The following is a 19,566-nucleotide window of genomic DNA, read 5'->3' as shown; positions in this document are numbered from 1 at the left end:
AAGTAGTACCATTGAAAAATGCAAATCATCCCACAAAAAACATGCCATCATACAGCTATGTTGATGGATAAATAAAAGCGTTACGATTTTTTAAAAGGGGGGGGAGGAAAACCTGAAAATTGGGGGAAAAAAGGGCCGTGTCATTAAGGGGTTAAGCCCTGATATGCAGTGAATAGACTCCATTGATTTCAAAGAGCTCAGCCACAGCTCATCCACTTTCAGCTACAAGAAAATAAACACAGCATGTCCGATCTTGGTGCGTATTATGCACCATAAGGCTGCATTCCCACGAACGTATATCGGCTCAGTTTTCATGCCGAGCCGATATACGTCACCCTCATGTGCGGGGGGGGGGAGGATGGAAGAGCCAGGAGCAGGAACTGAGCTCCCGCCCCCTCTCTGCCTCCTCTCTGCCCCTCTGCACTATTTGCAATGGACGGGGGCGGGGCTAAGTTTCGCAAATTAGCCCGCCCCCGTTCCGCCTCTCCCCATTGCAAATAGTGCAGAGGGGCGGAGAGGAGGCAGACAGGGGGCGGGAGCTCAGTTCCTGCTCCTGGCTCTTCCATCCTCCCCCCCCCTGCACATGAGGACGACGTATATCGGCTCGGCGTGAAAACCGAGCCAATATACGTTCGTGGGAATGCACCCTAAGGGCTTATTTACAGAAGCGTATATCGGCCGCCATTTTCACGGCCAGCCAATATACGCTACCATCTGACCTGCCTTCCCCCTTACCTCCCCTCACCAGCTTTCAGCCTCTCTCCTCCCCTAAGCTCCACACGCACCCCGCCCCTTCCATTGCAAACAGCCGGAGGGGAGGAAAGAGGCAGAGAGCCGGTGAGGGGGAGGGAAGGGGGAAGACAGCTCAGATGGTAGCATATATCGTCCGGCCGTGAAAACGGCGGCCGATATACGCTTTTGTGAATAAGCCTTAAGGGCGGATTAAGACGAGCGCATACACAAGTACGTTCATCGGTACGGAACAGATTTTCACATGAATTAAGTTAGGAGATAGTAAGAAACAGGTTGATACGCACATGCCGGCAAGTAAATCGTTTTGGTTTTTTTCTGTGATCGAAATGCCAGTTCATACGCTTGTATGTTACACCCTTCCTGTGGAATAGAATGGCAATTAAATGCCTAATTAGGGCCAGCTGTCTTCTTTTCCCTCCGTTGTGTGCAGGGTAACTCCCTCCCCCTCCCTTTTTTTGAGCTGCCATAGAAGTCTATGCCAGCTTTCTACGTAAGACGGACAAAGATAAAGCAGGTTCTATCTTTTTTCGGACTAAAATTTTTTGCAAAAAAAAACACCTTAGTCCGAACAAATCTATTGAAATCAAAGGCATCGCTTCATCGCCTTATATGGGCGAAAAATTTTTTATGTGCGGAAATGCCTTTGCAAATACCTTTATCTGAATCTGCCCAAATAGTCATTTGAAATTAATGGGTTTGTGGAAATACGCAGGAGACCTGAATACTTGCTGCATATTTACGCACAACATCAATTGGATTTCTTGCACTTTTCTTTAAAAAACACAAATACGCTGCATATTTATGCATGGGAAAAGATTATCAATAAGCAGAAAAGCACAAGCTTATGGCTCCTTCACACAGACGTATTTTCGCACGCAATACGCAGAGAATAGAACCTACTGATTTAATGGGTCTGTTCTAGAGATGAGCGAGCATACTCACTTAGGGCAATTACTTGATCGAGCGTTGCCCTTAGCGAGTACCTGCCCGCTCGGAAGAAAAGATTCGGCTGCCGGCGGCGGGCGGGAAGCGGTGGGGGAGAGCGGGAAGGAACAGAGGGGGGATCTCTCTCTGCCTCTCTCCCCCCCCCCCTTGCCCCCCCTGCTCACTACCGCAACTCACCTCTCACCCGCGCCGGCAGCCGAACCTTTGCTCCCGAGCGGGGAGATACTCGCTAAGGACAATGCTCGATCGAGTAATTGTCCTTAGCGAGTATGCTCGCTCATCTCTAGTCTGTTCTCATTTCATATTGAAGAGTTTTATGGATGAGTTTAAATTGTGTCCTATAATGGATGTGTAATGGGCAGGTGATATGGTTACTCTCTTAAAGCATTAGTACTCTAAATATCTACTGCGGCCCAAAATATCCTTTTTTATCACCCGGTGTCTCATGCCGCCATATACATCTCCTCCATTCCTCCTTGGCAGCAGCAAGAAGCATGACTTTCCAGCATCTCTTGACTGCGGCATAGTTATTGCATAACATAATTATCCATATCTAACACTAAGGAGCAGTGTCCTTTCACACAGGATGCTATAGTTGATCGGCTGGAATCCACCACTAACTGATCAGCTGTTCCAGCACCCGCTGTCACTGGCAAAACACACAGGGTATGATGCGGAAGCAGATCACTCCGACTTCTGTGTAACGGGTCAGTGCTGGTAATTGATATTGATATTCCTGAGAACAGGTCACCAATAAAAATAGCCTGAAAACCCCATTTAATGCTCAACTGTATGCAAAAAATGTATGCAACTGTATGCCAATACATTTGTGTACTTGTGTGATTGTTCTCAGTAAGAGAAACCAAGTAATCTTGTAGATAGGATACTTTTTAATGTCTAACAAAAATACATGATGATATTGCGAGCTTTCGAACCTACACAGGGTTCTTCCTCAGGCATAATGGAACAAATCTAAAGCATATTTATGTACAGACATGGTGAACTTAATTTGCACTAGATAAATACTATAGACAGGACAAGAGGGCACAGACATTGTGATTAGTAGCACTTAGATCAATACCAGGGAGGGATGACCATAACAGTAAATAATTAGTCCAGTGACAAGGAATGTGAAAGTTTAAAGTCACTATTTGTGTATTTCTAACATATGTTTTTTTGTGGTAGCATGATGGGCTACTGTATGCTTTTTAATACTGTCAAAAAACAGTTCTTAGATTTTCAGGGGTGGATTGACCATTAACTCCACCAGGAAATATCCTAGGGTCTGTTGGGTTCTGGGTCCATAATTACTGCCACAGCAACCAAATTGGTCGCCAGGCCCATCAGAGACTGCGATTTACTAAGTGTATAGGCTATAAAATAAAACATTATTTTCGCGTCCTTCACTCTCTGTATTGCTTTTCTCCGCTACAGTCCTTCCTGACTTCCAGTTGTATGATTGTGTGTTATGGCACATGACTGTTGCAGCCAATCCCTCATCTTAGTGGCTGAAGTCAGGGATTGGCTCCAACTGTGCAACCCGTAAGGACTGGTGCACCAGAATGGAGCAACTTGGGGAGCAAAAGAGGTGTGTATATTGTTTTCTATTTTACAACCTAAGGGGGACTGAGGGATCATTTTACTCATGCTGCAAAAAGGGGGAGCATTTTTACTGATGGGGCAAGAAGGGAGAACATTTGCACTGGTGGGGTAATAAGGCAGGGCTTTATTACTGATGAGAATATAGGAGGGAGCATTATCACTGGTTAGAGCATAACAGAGGCATTATTACAGAGTGGGGGCATAAAACGGGGGTGTTATTGCTGATTGAGGCATAAATGAGTCATTTATTGTGTGGATTCTATCTGGGGCACTAAGGATAGGGATATTGTTTAAATCTGTGGAAAATATGGGGGGATGTTGGAAAGAAAAGAGCCAAAGATATGTGTATGTCAAATTCTGCAGAGACAAGTTATGGCTGAGAGAAGTCATCATGGCAGTCTTATCTGGATGGAGGAAAAAACAAAATGTGAACAAATCCAGACAAAGGGGACATCACCTGTGATCACTGGATCTATCGATACCATAATCACCTACATGGTCTGCAGGAGTGAAACTGTCAGGTAACACAGGGCTCTCGCGGTGATCACACAAATGCAAGATCCTTGATGTATATGTCCATTATACAGCCTCAGGGCTCCTACGGGAGCACATGGCAGTGGCTGGATGTGGGAGGGAGTTTAGCAGCGTGGCAGGCTCACCTCTGCTCTCTTCCCCGCTCATTCTTTGCAATGGGAGGGGGCGGAGCTAAGCACAGGCCCACCTCGCCTCCTCCCATTGCTGGCTGTGGACAAGGGGTGGGGTGTGGGTGGAGCTAAGCTCCCACCCTCTCTCCGCCCCTTATCCATAGCCATCAAGAGGAGGAGGCGGGACGGGACGGTGCTTAGCTCCACCCCCTCCCATTGCAAAGAATGAGCAGGGAGGAGAGCAGAGGTAAGTCCGGGAAAGGGGCGACGGCATGATGACCTTTGGCGCATATGCGCCGGGGCCCATGCCATGTGAAGGGGCACACAAACGTTAGATTTGTGCACCCGTTCATGAGCTTCTACACCCCAGATGATAGCATATATTGGCCGGCCGTGAAAACGCCATGCGATATACGCTCGTGGGAAAGAGCCCTTAGGCTCCTTTCATATGAGCGTACAAAAAGGTGTGTTTTTACGCCCGACTGTATATACGTGCACACCTGAGCCATTGGTTTCCAATGCATCCATTAACATGGGCGTATATACGACACGTAAAAACGCTGAACTGTAAAAAATGGAACATACACGACCAAAATACACGCTGATGTATATACGCTGGGCAAAAAGACAGTTCTGGAACTATCTTTTGCCCACTATACCTTGGTGGCTCCCATAGACTCCTAGGGGAGCTGTACAAAGAAAGGGGGAGGCATTTTAGCAGCGTCCAACACTGCGCAAAGCTTATAGGTGCCTCTATATTGGAATTGGAAGGCACCCTGAGGATTTCTGCAGAGCGAGCTTTTTCCGGGGTGCAATGTATTTTTTCGCTAAAAATGACGCATACGGTTGTATGAATGGGCGAGAAAACGCTGGCCGTAATCACAGAGAAACGTCCATTCATGTCAATAAACGGCGTGGACGTGAAAACGTAAAAATACCTACGCCCGTATGAAAGAGCCCTTAAGGTAACTCAGTCTATGATGTTTATTACCTTAAAGTGACCCTCCAGTTTCAGGATAACATTTTGTCCTGGGACAGGGAGACCAGGGGAGTATATTACCTGCAGCTGTTCTTCTCTGCTGCCCTTTCAATCTGCCTGTTTTGGGCTTCGCTTTCAGCTGTTAAAGTGGCTGCAGCAATTTTTTTTCTAGCTAATACATACTGTACACTGCTCTCTGATTGGCCATTGCTGATCACATGAACTGCTCTAGACAATCAGAGATCAGGTATAGTACATTGGAAGTCCTAACACTAAATACACTGCGGAAATTTGGTAGTTGGAAGATTGTGTCGGCCATCTTGGATGACTAAAAACAGGATTCGAAACCGACTGATTTGGGGGCAGTAGAGAAGAGCAACTACAGGTAATATACCCCCTCACTATCAAGTCCTGGGACAGAATTTTGTGCTAAAACCTGGAGGGTCAGTTTAACAGGTTAAAAACAGGTGGCACCTTAATGTATACCTCTAGTTATAACATGTTCTGCGCTCTATTGTAGCATAGCTCGCTTCTTCTCTCCTAGCCACTTGCTTGATACTAGTGGTTTGCTGACCCTTGCCTACTTGTGTTTGCCCGTTACTGTCGGTTTGGACTCACCTCCAACATGAGGTCACGTTGTAATTTCTGGTCTTGAGTGACAGGTAATTGATTATTTCAGTTCTCTATAACATTAGCAGGATCATTTCCAGTAGAAAATATGTTGTTGTGTTCTATTCTTTTGTTCTGCTCTTTTGACTGGAGGGAAGGGATTGTACTTGTGTTCAGCAGCAAAACAAAAATATCAATTAAGTATTCTGAGTCTTGAATGTTCCAATTGCAAGAAGCACTTGGGCTGTTTTTATAAATATGACAATTTAATTTACTGTGTATGGAAACTAATTAAGACCTAAGCTGTAATTCACTAAGGGACCTTTCACATGGGACGGAATTACACCGCAGGACGCAGCCAAATCTGCAGCTGCCGAATTCCAGAATTCTGATGCGGAATTGCAGGCAGGTTTTAAGCCATTTAGGCCTCATGTCCACAGGCAAAATTAAATTGTGGAATCCCCGCAGTTCAACATACCCATAGACGTTCATTGGGCATCCACAGGTACCTGCAGATGTCCTTTTTTTCCCGGCATGAGTAAATGTCTTTTTAGGCCTCATGGCTGCGGCCACGAGTAGAGACCGCTGTGGGATACCACACTTGGAAACCATGCACACCAGTGGACATGAGGCCTTAACCCTTTCCAATCCAATTTGTATCCTGGTTTTCCTAGGGGGCTTACTCTTTTTCTGCCATTATACAACAGCGCTATATGCTGGCTAAAGCCAGTACTGCATGAGGTGAAACGTTGGATAGACTCTGACAGCAGAGAGGCTGGCAATATACAGTAAGAGAACCCAGACGGACGTCTTCCAACATCGGAGCTGTACAGCTTTAAATCATAATGTCTTAAGACGTCAGACAGTGGATTGGAAAGAGTTAAAGTTCCGCACCAAAATCTGCAGGTAGCCTACGGATTTCGGTGCCAAGTTTACTGGGTTTCTAGAGCGTCAAGCGGTCCATTCCGTCCCGTGTGAAAGGTCCCTAAAGTACTTTTTCTTAGGTTTTTTTTTTGTTTTTATTTTTGCCACTCAAAAGCTGAATAGTGTTTATCACAACTGTTTGCAATGGGAAACCTCGAATTGCACTCCCGTCCCCATCGCTCACCATGCAATAGGTTTTCCTGTACCCTTAAAAACAGTGGGCGAATGCATTCCAAGGAACGCGAAAAGATAAAGTATACCGCTATTTTTTCACAAAGAATCGCTCATATATATAACTCCATTCAAAAGAATGCAGTTCGTATTCGTGTGAGATTTGTGCATCTCGCAACGCACAAATTTTGCGCGATTATCTCAGCCATGTGAAAGCTTACTGTGTATTTGCTGTGGGCGATCCACAGCAGAAAAAATGCAGCAATTATGCCAAAAAGCCACAGTGGCAAATCTCACACCTAAATGATGCAGATTTGGTTGTGGTTTTTGCAATGGATCTACCATGGATTTTAACCCTTGCATTTCAAGGGTTAATATCGACAGCATTAATAGGCATACAGCAGATTTAGAATCCGCAGTATTTTTGTAGTTTCAAAAAAAAGTACAGATTAGATGCCAAAAAATTCCATTCTGTGGGTTCAGTCCCACGTCCATTTGAACATGCCCTGCAAGTGCAAAAACAGTAAAACGTGCTGATACGATCACAAAAGCATCTCGTTCACGCCATAAATGCATTGCACTTGGGTGCACACAAAAACACATACGCCTGTGTGAAGGAGCTCTAAATGCTGCTGAATTTCTGCAGCAAAGTCCACTCCCCCCACCTACCCCCGCCCCTCCCTTTGATGCCTGGTTCCCATAGAAGTCTATGGGAGCTGCGGGGGTTGTGCCGCCAAACGATAGGACATGCCTTGCGATTTTCTTTTTTTTGGTGCGTCAAAAAATAGTCAATTTGAAAAAACCCGTAGGACACCATAGGTTCTGTTAGATGTGATTTTTTTGACGCACCTTCTCTGCGTCAAAATGATGCTCATGTGAAAGAGGCCTAAGCCTTAGGGCTTATTCCAATGTGCGTATATCGGTCAGGTTTTAGCTTAGCTCCGCCCCTGTCCCACCCCTCCCATTGCAAATAGTGGCAAGGGGCGGAGAGAGGGCGGGAGCTCAGTGCACTGCTCTTGGCTTGGCTCACCTCCTCCCCCTGCAGAGAGACAGCGTATATCTGCCAGGCGTGAAAACCCGGCCGATAAATGCACGCTGGAATAAGCCCTTAGGCTGGGTTCTCACAGGACGGAATCCCGGAGGAAATCTTGCGGTTTTACCGCAGAGGAAAAACGTGAGATTTCCGCCGGGGAAAGTGCTGCTTCAAGACCTTCGTGTTTTGGAGCAGCTTGGCCGCATGCTTTTCCATCGCGGCCAGTGCTCCCATACAGAGCAGCGTGGCCACAACGGGAAAAGAAAAAAAAATTAGACATGCTGCAGCCGGGAAATCGGCGCCACAGCGACGGCTTCTACCGGCTTTGCCGCGACGGATTGGCCATCCCGTGTGGATGAGATTTTGGACAAATCTCATCTACATGGCTGGCTAATCCCAGGATTAGCGGCTGAAGGCGCATTTGCTGTAGTAGAATTCCACATGGAATTTCCGCGGCAAATCCGCTCAGTGTGAACCCAGCCTTACTTTAGAATCCACCCAGTAGGATGTAGAAACAACCACAATATTCCAGAGTGTCATGTTAATTTTTTTTTTTTAGTCCAGCATTGGATTTTATTATCACATGCACAGATTATCAGGACTTCCAGACCTCCAGGTGCTGGATTAATGGAATGTACATGTCATATTTTTGAACGCATCAAGGTATATTTATTTCATACACAAACGTCTAAAGTCTATGAAGACCATATCGCCTCGTCTTCTTTACACTTCATTGCTAATTTCTAAACTGGACATTTAAATGTATTTAGCAGTATCTTGATTAAAAAAAAGTCTGAATTCTTAAAGAGGATTGGCCAGCTCCCCCGACACGTCCATTGTAGTAAATACTCATGTTCTGCATGAAATAACACTTATGGAGCATTTCTCTTATAACTATTTTGTTCCATTTCTCTGCATAGTCTGACCTAGACTGCACTGATTTGATGGCGTCAGACCGTCGGAGCGCACCCCAACCGGTAACACCCAGTTAGCAATTTATTCAGAACTTTCTGGATTGCAACAATTGTTATTTCACAGGAAGAATGTGCATTTACTAAAACATACATGTCACGTGAGCTGACCGGTCCACTTCAAGGCCTTATTCACATGACCGCATTTATACTAGTATTTAGCCGTGTAAAAAAAAAGAAATCGCCCAAAAATCGCGACTTTCCAAAGTATTAGATTCCAATGTATTCATTCAGAAGAACGATTTTTGGCTGCGTAAAAAAATTACGCTGGGAAAAATAGCACATACGTTACCATTTTCGGTCGCCAATTTTATGCGCCGCATCAAAAGATAGGTCTTGCTCTATCTTTTGCCGAGATACGCAGGAAGTTCCCATAGACTTCAATGGAAGCGGGAAAAAAGGGAGGAGAAGGGAGTTACCTGGCGTACAACGCTGAGAAAAGAACACAGCTGACCCGATCACAGCAATTATTCATTCATGCGATTTTACGGTGTGTGTATGGGCGAACGTAAAAACGCATACGATCGTGTGAAAGAGGCCTATGAACACATCTGAGACCATTTTTTTCACTTAAATGCATGTATTTTGGGTTTCATTCCATTTTTTGCACTGCTTGTCCTCTGCAGCTTCTATATATTACTGTTATTTACACAATGCAGTCCACTGCTATATGGGACAACTATTGGGCGCTTAAGGTACCTGTGTTATTACATATGCGCAATAATCGCTCACTGAATGGAGGCGGAGCGTACTGTATATCTCTTCTGAAGACTTCTGAGCTGAAAACCAAGTGACTGCAACAAGTGAGCAATTCTGGCTCACTTGCCCTGATGGGTCCCTTGTTTACATGAGACAACAGTGGCTCGTATTTACTATTTTAACCCTTTCCAATCCACTGTCTGACGTCTAAAGACATTCTGATTGAAGCCTGTACAGCTCCGATGTCGAAAGACGTCCGGCAGGGTATTCTTACTGAGGATTACTGGTGCTCTGCTGTTGGGCGACTCTCTTGCATGTCACATACTGCAGTACTGGCTCTAGCCAGCAAATGGCGCATTGTATAATGGCAGAAAGAGAAAGCCCCCTAGGAAACCCTGAATCCAAAATTGGATTGCAAAGGGTTAAGCAATTACTCAGGTAACTGTGGGGCGTATAAAAGTATCCTAAGGATTCTTTTACAAAAAACGATTATTGTTCGAAAAAATCATTGGATCGTGTGAAAATGAACGATAATCATGCAGTGTAAAGACGGCCAACGGTTGAACAACAAACTATATTTTGTTCGCTTATGATTAATCATTCCTGTTATGCAGACCTAAAAATCATTGTTTAGTTGCTTGCAAGACGTTACGTGTAAAAATCGATCATTTAGTCGTTCCCATTCAATGGAACAGTCCCCCCAAAAGACCAATGATTGAAAGAATGAGCGAATGACGAATAAAATGTAAACGGATATCTGCGGGTACAAACTAAAGCAAACAACTGTCATCAATCCCTCTTATGCTCATTCCAATGATTTCTCGCTTTGTGAAAAGGACCCTTAAGGTACCTTTACACCTGGCCGATGGTCATATGAATTATTGCTGGAAACAGGCAATTTCAGGCAATAGTCATTTCGTATTCGCAAAGTCACCAATGGGCATTGAGAGATCATGGCTGAGCGCTGTCAGATGTCACTGCTGACTGTAAATAGCGGAGACCAGAACCGGCAGCGGTGGACGGATGGGGATGAGGGAAGAGGTGAGTTACTGCTCATTTGTTATTTTGTACCATGGGGGACATGGTGACACTGGTTTCCCTTAAATTTGAACAACCCCTTTTAAAGATCACTTGTAACCATATAGTACAATGATCTCTGTATGTGAAAAGCACTGACCGACTTTCTGTATAATTAATCAGCACAGAAATCTGCCAATGTGAAAGACCCTTACTAGGATAGCTGAACAGCTTTAACCCTTTGCAATCCAATTTTGGATTTAGGGTTTCCTAGGGGGCTTTCTCTTTCTGCCATTATACAATGGTGCCATCTGCTGGCTAGAGCCAGTACTGCAGTATGTGACATGCTGGAGAGGCCCCCGACAACAGAACAGCCAGTAATCTACAGTAAGAATACTCTGCTGGACGTCTTCCGACATCGGAGCTGTACAGCCTTCAATCAGAATGTCTTTAGACGTCAGACAGTGGATTGGAAAGGGTTAATGTTTTTAAGAGGACAATTTTGACTTCCGTTCTTGCCATGAGCTCTTTTTGACTTCTTTGGTTCACGACAACAAACATGTTTTGACATGATAACTTATTTAAGACTAAAGCTGGCAATGCACATTAGATGAATGTCTCTTCCCAACTCCAACAGAGATCAACAAAGCATAGCATAATAGGGCTATTTCCAAATGTCTAATAGATACGGTCCACACCTACATGTGCTTACTGTTCTGCTAATGACCATAATCCAAACCTCCTGCTCTTGTCTCTAAGATTTTCCCCAAGTTGCACCAGTTCTCTGGAATGCGCTACCTCAGACAATCAGGATAATTCTCAATGCTAACAGTTTTACGTGTACCCTAAAAACACATGTTTTAGGGAAGCCTACCATTATCCCTAATCTACCTTTTCTCCATTTTTCCCACTTCTACATTCCCCCTCAGAACCGGATCCACTTTATCCCACTGTATCCCCCATACTCCATTTGGCCTAATGCACTTCATATCTGTTTATACACAGATACCAGCTGGTGACTGGCTCGTGCAGCTTTATGTATACTACCCTATTTAATTAAAAGATGGCTGGAGCATTGTACAGAACAAGCACTGCTACCACTTGTGTCACCCTATTTCCTCACAGATTGTAAGCTCTTGCAAGCAGGGCCTTCTGTAGCATTTACTGGCGCTAGGTTTGGAGCAGCAGTTGTAGTTACCGTGCAGGTCCAGAGAATAGTCAGGGGGAAGCCAGAGGTCGGTATCAGACAATCTCAGTTGCAATACAGGTGGATGCAGCGAATAGTGTAGTCAGAAAGGAAGCCAGGGGTCGGTATCAGACTGTCTCAGTAGAATTGCAGAGGAGCAGGAGGAACTGGAGCTTGATTAAGGCTGGGAGCACAATAATCACACAAGGTACTGGAGGAAGGGACAGGCTTTTATAGGAAGTCCAATTAACAGGTGGGGTAGAGCCAAAACAGGAACTGGATCAGGGGAGCAGGAACAAGGCTAAGTTTCAGAAAGGGCACTGTCCAGGGGCTGGATAGTTCAGTGGACAAAGCAGCTGACCGGAGCACAGGAGGACGCGGCTTTGATCCCGACACCTTCACCTCTATTATTCAAATTGTCTATTGGTTTAAGGCTTCTTTCACACAGACTACAAAATCATCGCTGCAAAACGCTTGTATGTGAATCCGATGGTTTCCAATGGGTTCTTTCACATGAGCGATGCTTTGTCGCATGCAAGAACTTTTTGGAAAATATGGGTTTCACATACGAGCATTTTGAAGCAAGATTTTTTTTAGCCCATGTGAAAGAGGCCTAATTTAATGTCTTATTTGGCTAATATTTCCTCTGATTTGTAAAATGCTGCAGAATTTGTTGATGCTATATAAATAAAAATCATTATTATTTTTTGGAGAACAAGGGTTTCCTACCCTCCCCATGCTGTTTCTGTAACTCACATAGCAGTAAATGGAGAGTGCTGCGCACATGCATAGCCACCTCTCCATTCATTCTCTGTCTGAGGATCTAACATATATACATCTTAGACTGATGTGGTACAGTTTATTACCAAAACAACTCTGCCCTCATGTGTATGCATTATGTAACTACACACCATGCCTCACATTCACTCATCGTCACCATAGCATCTACAGGGTCGGCCATGGAAAAGTACCGGATACTAAAGTCTTGTGCAACAAAGATTTTCTTTTAGACAGCTTTCAGAAGGGAGTGCTGCTGCGCTAATTTTCCGTGGCCCACCGTGTACAACAAACGTCATTGGAATGTTGTTTACCAGGAAATATTTTAATTAGATGTGCTAAGAATAAAATAAAAGCCTGTGGAAGCCTCTGAAAAAATTACACCATTGTCTACAAAAGTAGGCCAGTGGGACAAGACGCTGAGGGACTTCGATATTGGTTTGTCCTCAGTATTTTGGGTATTCTAGATAGCTGATGTCTCAGCCTTATAACTACTATTCTTTTTTCCTCTGAAACTTTTACCGGAGCGTGGGGATTTATATAAAGAAACTAGCTTGTTACCCGCGACTTTGTCCGCGTTGAATTTGTATTTTTTTTTATGTAATCTGTGTTTTGCTGTATAGTGAAACATAAAAAGTTGAAATAGTGAAAGGAATGTAACTGCAATCTGCTATGCACAGTTCTGTACACTACATACATGTTTGGTCTTGTCATCTTTTGCTAGGATATAAAGGTTTTGTGGGCTGTATATACATGTGCATGCCACATACAGTTGGCCATCAGAAAAACATGTTTTTTCAAATGTACACCTGCTACCTTAAGTGTTTGCCATGTCTGGCTTTGCTTTCTATTCTCGTTCATTGTTACAAGGTGTGTATAAAGAGTCTAACACTGACTTAAAGGAATGCTGCCTTCCAATAGGTGGCACTGTGGAGGTTTTGTTCCATCTCCCTTATTTGCATATTACCCGAAGGAGCATAAATGGCCTTTTGAGTCTCCTCACTCACCGTCTGGGTGCTCTCCCTAAGGAAAAAAAGATATCATTTGTAATTGTGTGCCGTTGCACAGTTTTGGCGCATCAAGATTATGCATTAATAGCACCAGAACACCAACTTTCAAACTCCGCATATGGGAAGGCACTCCTGACAATTCCAAAGAGTTAAGGAACTCTACAAGGTATGAGGGGACGTGTTCTGTGCCCATAACAATTATTCCCCGACAGATGCTCTACAATTTCTCCTTCGACTTGTGAAATAATTTTTTCATTCATCTGTCCTATAGTTTTATTAGTTGGTGCCAAAATTGGCACAACCATTCTTTATTCCCCATGTTAGGTTGCAGTTGAGAATAAACCTTGCAAAATCTGTTTGCGTTGTACAGCCCAGCTTTCATTTCTTATGATGCGGAGGTAAAATGAAAGCTGTGCTGTGATTGGTTGTTATTTGTTATACTGCCGAGGTAAAATAAAAGCTGTGCTGTGATTGGTTACTATGGGAAACACAGATTTTCTTTAAAATCTCAATCCATGTTAATGTGTCTTTCGTTCAAGTTTTAATCCCGGGCAACACCGGATATCCCTGCTAACTTAATAATCGCATACGTGTGCCAACGACGTCTGCCATCACATGTCTGCCCGTTTGGTAAGACCTAGATTATGATGTGCATCCCCTTCCCCTCTGCCTCCCACACGGCGCAGCCCCAGCCGCAGAGCAGGGGTGCGCCTGCGCATCACCAAATAAATCTGTCTTTTCGTGCTCTCTAGAGAACTCTTTACATTTTCGGGATAAAACATAGCCTATGTCCTTCCTCAAGATGCAAGCTATCTCCCTGCCAAGTTTCATCAAAATCCTAGGAGGAGGTAGTGAGTATCAGAAAAAAATAGCTAGGACTCACCGGGCATGGAGCCCTCCAGTGACAGATCTCCATACCCTGGGTCAAAGTAAGGTGATATCCACTGAAGTGAATCCTGCTGGATGGACGGCAGCCAGGAGAGCAGCAAGAGACCACTCCGCGGACAGGACGCCTCGGTGGTGAACAATGTAAAACACACAGGGTCACAGAATGTACCTGAAAAAACGGAGTCTTGCGCTTACTTGATAAGGATCAAAAAGAAGCCTTACTTCACTGGAGGGGTTTGAACAACATCCCCCCCCCCCCAAATCCCGGTCAGCAAATGATAGTCACAGGTTAATGGCACCAATCATCATTCCAAATGTGTTATTACCGGTAAGGACAAAACAATAATAGGCAACGCGTTTTGGGGTGGCAAGCTTGAGAAAGGGGTCCCCGACACCCCGAAACGTGTTGCCTATTATTGTTTTGCCCTTATCTGATTCATCCTGTGACCCAGTATGTTTTTTAAGTTGGGTATAAAGTTAAGGCTACAAGTTGATTTTGGCTGCAACAGGGGTTGTGTGACCAAAGTTTCTATTTCACGCAGCAACATTACACTGCCATTAAACGTGATAGAGTTGAAGTGCGAGTTGCAAGTTACTGCCAAAATCATTGTGTAGCCCTAGCCTAATGCTTTAATCGGTTTACATGAGCGAATGAGTATTTGTGTGTACACGAGTGTAGTGGTTTTTTTCTTTTTTAGTAAATATTGATTTTCTGCGTGCACATCGGTGTATTTTACTGTACTGTTTCTGCCCACAGGAAATGTTCACTTTCGTGCGGCAAACAAAGATGCACTGATTGAAATAGCTAATTAGTCCTAATGAGTCCTGGGTGTGCTCTTTTTTCAGCAGAACTACGTAATGTTTCATGCATCTTCTTGAATATTGCGTGCACATTTGCGCACCCCCTTGACTTCTATGGGACCTTTGCTGATAAGATACTTAAACAAAATAGGCCATGCTGTATTTTTAATTTTTTTGGGCGTGACACAAAATGAACGTGCAAAATACGGAAATGTGAACAAACCAATTGAAATCAATGGGTTCTATTATCAGCATATTGAGAGCGCAAATGCACCCATGTGAAACCAAAGGGAAATGAGTAGAGATTTGTCCAGTTCTGCATAAGAGCAAACGCTAATCCTCTTTTAGCGAACAATTCATCAATGAGTATAATATTAAGATTAAATAGGGTTTTCCGAGGAACAGATTACAAAGTGAAAAGTAATTGTAGTGCTCGAGCTAGATTTAATGAACAGTGAAAAACACAATCAGAACCTTTGTACGTCGGGAAATTTGGATTGTAACCTCTGTGGATAACACTGCTGACTCAACATGGTTTTGTGCTCTGGGTCAGAAAACTCCTGCTTCTAAGGAAATCTGATTTTCTGAAAAGCGCTGACACTCTCTAATGCAATGGCATGAATGAACACAAAGGAATGGTCTTCTAGTCGATGATTAAATCAATGCAAATATATACAGTTTGTGTGGATTTTCACAATAAGCTCCAACTATAAATATATACAGTATAGAGAGGTGTGCACAGAAAGAAGTGAGCCCCATCAAGAGTAGTATATAGAGATGAGCGAGCATACTCGCTAAGGGCAATTACTCGATCGAGCATTGTCCTTAGCGAGTACCTGCCCGCTCGGAAGAAAAGATTCGGCTGGCGGAGGGCGGGGAGTGGCGGGGGAGAGCGGGGAAGAATGGAGGGGAAATCTCTCTCCCCCCCCCCCCCCCCCCGCTCCCCTCTGCTCACTGCCACTACTCACCTCTCACCCGCGTCGGCAGCCGAACCTTTTCTTTTGAACGGGCAGGTACTCGCTAAGGACAATGCTCGATCGAGTAATTGTCCTTAGCAAGTATGCTCGCTCATCTCTAGTAGTATACCGTCCCATTGCTTTCAAGTAGTTCAGCATAGAGAAACCAGTTATGCCTCTGTAATTGTGACCTGTTAGGAAAGTTTTACATACAGTTTTGGTTTCTTTACTTTTTCTTTTTTTCTTTTTAAAGATGCAGTTTTTGTGGACGGTTTTTGAGCCAAAGTCAGAAGTGCATCTAGAGGGAAGAAGAAGAAGTATAAGTCCTTTCTTTATATATCCCATGTCTTTTGAAACTCCTTCTGTTTTTGGCATTAAGCAGTCATGTTGGAACTACGCTAGGCATACAGCTACCAGGGGCAAAAATCTGCCAAGCAGTGCATTCCAAATTCTATAGTCACATGACCCAAAAAATTGCATAAAATACTATTACAAAATGACTTCCCTACTCTATTTTTACCAAGAGTCGCACATTGTACAGCTGCAAAAACAGCTCAAATGTTTCATACCTGTGTGACAAACAATTTTTATAAAAAAGAAAATAAGTACGTGTGTATAAGAGCAAAAACTAATTTTTAAATAAAGCTCAAAAAAGTATGTTTTGTGAAGCATCAGAGTTTCCGCTATTCCTACAGCAACTGCTTAAAGGGGTTGTCCCGTGGCCAAATTCCACATTTTTTTTTTCAATAGACCCCTACATTGTGCAGAGATAAAAAGAATGCATTTGTTATTTTTTTTTAAAAATTGCTTACCTGCATCCCCGTTCTGCAGCTTCTTCTTTTCTTCTTTTAAAGATGGCGCCGCTGGTCTTCTCCCACGGTGCACCGCGGGTCTTCTCCCATGGTGCATCGTGGATTTTCTTCTCCAGTCTTGCATTCCACTGCCGATTACAGCCACTTCATTGGCTGATCGGCACCACGTGACGGAGGCGGAGCTACGATGACGCGGAGAAGAGGGAGGAGCCAGGACGCCGCTCGTGAGCCCGGACCCTGCCCGCAGCCGAGGACCCTGCATACCTGTGCGGGCTGGCAGCAGCATCTGCGCGGACCTCTGTAGTTACAGGTTTTCTGCACTGCAGATGGTCCACACGGCTCACTGTCAGATATGTGCAGTACAGACTTTTTTTTTTAAATCCCCTGCTTTTCCGCGGAATCCACTGCCCAGCCTACAGTCAAAGGAGGCATGGTTGCTACAGGAGAGCAGAAGAAGACATAAATATAAGGCTAAAGGACCTTTGAAATGATGATCAAGTGATCAGTCACATGTAAAGAAGGGTTGCTGGAGAATCTAAAGGACTTTTGGTGATGTCATGAGCATATGATCAGTCACAGGAAATGAAGATCCTCATGACCATGAAAGAGAGATCTAGCACTGTGAGGGGCACAAAGATAGGCAATATCACTTTGGAGGGCGCTAAGGGGGATTATTTTTGTGTGGAAGAAGGTGGTGGAACATGTGTCTTGGGGATTGTGTCCCTGATCTCTTAAGACCCCAACAACACCACTTGCTGCTAGTGCTGCACTGATGGTCACTTAAGACTATCACTGTGATAATTCCACGTCAAATCCACAGTTAAATCTGTATCTATATCTGAAGTCTCTTTTTTATGAGACTCTGTGCTATAGTGTATACAGCAGAGGTTCTTTCTGCATGCAAACTTAAAATCCACGTGCAGAAGAAAAATAAGTGACATGTAACTTTCTAAGGCTGATTCCACAATTCCCGGGCAGGCTGTGAAGGGAAGCCGTTCCATTCTGCAGACGACTTCCCCTTCCGCAGCGCTTGCTCCCCGCCAGACCCGTTGCACTGACAGGGATTCAATTGCATCGGGTGTACACTACTGTATGTCACAAGTTGATGCACTTAGCCCCTGTCAGGGTAGGTACTCTTTAATGACTGTGTTGTAACCTACATATGACAATGATATTATCAGTTTGGTATAATTGGTTAATCATATATCTGACTACAATCCTACAAAATCCCTGACTTTTTTCAAGTGTACCAGGAAGAATTCGCAGCGGAAAAAAAACACTAGTGGGTAGTCACTAGAGATGAGCGAACGTACTCGTTACGAGTACACACGCACCCGAGCACCGCCATTTTCGAGTACAGCAGTACTCGCGCGTAAAGATTCGGGGGGCGCCGTGGCGGCACGGGGGGTAGCAGTGGGGAGTGGGGGGGAGAGGGAGAGAGAGAGGGCTCCCCCCTGTTCCCCGCTGCTCCCCCCCGCACCGCCGCGCCTCTCCCCGCCCCACGGCGCCCCCCGAATCTTTACGCGCGAGTACTGAAGTACTCGAAAATGGCGGTACTCGGGTGCGTAAGTACTCATTACGAGTACGTTCGCTCATCTCTAGTAGTCACCCTTAGGGGTAACAAAAGACTGGAAATGTAAGTGGTACTAATGAAAATCAACTGGAGGCTAAATTTTCAACTAAGTCACATGACTGCATATAAAAAGAACATGTTTAGAGAGGCAGAGTCTCTCAGAGGCAAAGATGGTCAGAGGTTCACCAATTTATGAAAAACAGTGCCTAAAATTGTCAGAAAAATGTTCCTCAACATAAAAATGTGAAGACTTTGAATGTCCCACTGTGAAAGATAAGGAGACATATATTACCGTATTTTTCGCTCTATAAGACGCACTTTTTCCGCCTCCAAAGCGGGGGGGAAAAGTTCCTGCGTCTTATAAAGCGAATGTGCCGAAAATTCGCCCAAAAAAATCAGTACTCACCTTTCCCGGTGTTCTGCGGCGCTGCTACAGGCTGTCGCTCCGTCCTGGTCCCCGGCGCAGCATTGCTTTCTGGACGCGGGGCTTGAAATCCCCGCCTCCAGAAAGCTAATACTGTGTTGGCTAACACACGCCGTCAGCCAATCACAGCCATTCAATGACATCATTGAATGGCTGTGATTGGCTAACACACGTCCGCCTTCAGCCAATCACAGCCATTCAATGATGTCATTGAATGGCTGTGATTGGCTGACGGTGTGTTAGCCAATCACAGTAGTTGCTCTGCCGTGGACCAGGAGGAAGCGACAGCCTGCAGCGCTGAATGCCGCTGCTGCCGCCCGCCCGCCGCCCACCGCCGAATGCCGCCGCTGCCGCCCGCCCGCCGCCCACCGCCGAATGCCGCCGCTGCCGACCGCCCGCCGCCCACCGCCGAACGCCGCCGCCCGCCGGGAGAGGGTGAGTAATTTTTTTTTTCACCCATTTTCCGGCTCTAATCGGGGGTGCGTCTTATAGACCGGTGCGTCTTATAAGACGAAAAATACGGTAAGTATCCTAGACTGGGCATATATGGCACCCTGCTAGTATAAGCAGCAGCTAAATACTTAACATGTGTAATATTATATGCTTGTATTTGCAGGGTCCTTTTTACCCCCCCACTTCGTTCTCATGGGAAAACTGTCTCTGCCTTCTTCTGAGAGCAGCTTTTATCCCTCCTGTTTATGAGAAGTTTCCCCCCCCTTGCATTCTTTATGCAATCATTAAGTTTCTGTTTGTAGTCTTTGTTTCAAACTCCATTTCCTAGAATTCACGTGT

This window comes from Eleutherodactylus coqui, chromosome 12 (assembly GCF_035609145.1).
Source record: "Eleutherodactylus coqui strain aEleCoq1 chromosome 12, aEleCoq1.hap1, whole genome shotgun sequence".
Taxonomy (NCBI): domain Eukaryota; kingdom Metazoa; phylum Chordata; class Amphibia; order Anura; family Eleutherodactylidae; genus Eleutherodactylus; species Eleutherodactylus coqui.
Note: the sequence above shows the minus strand (reverse complement) of the source record.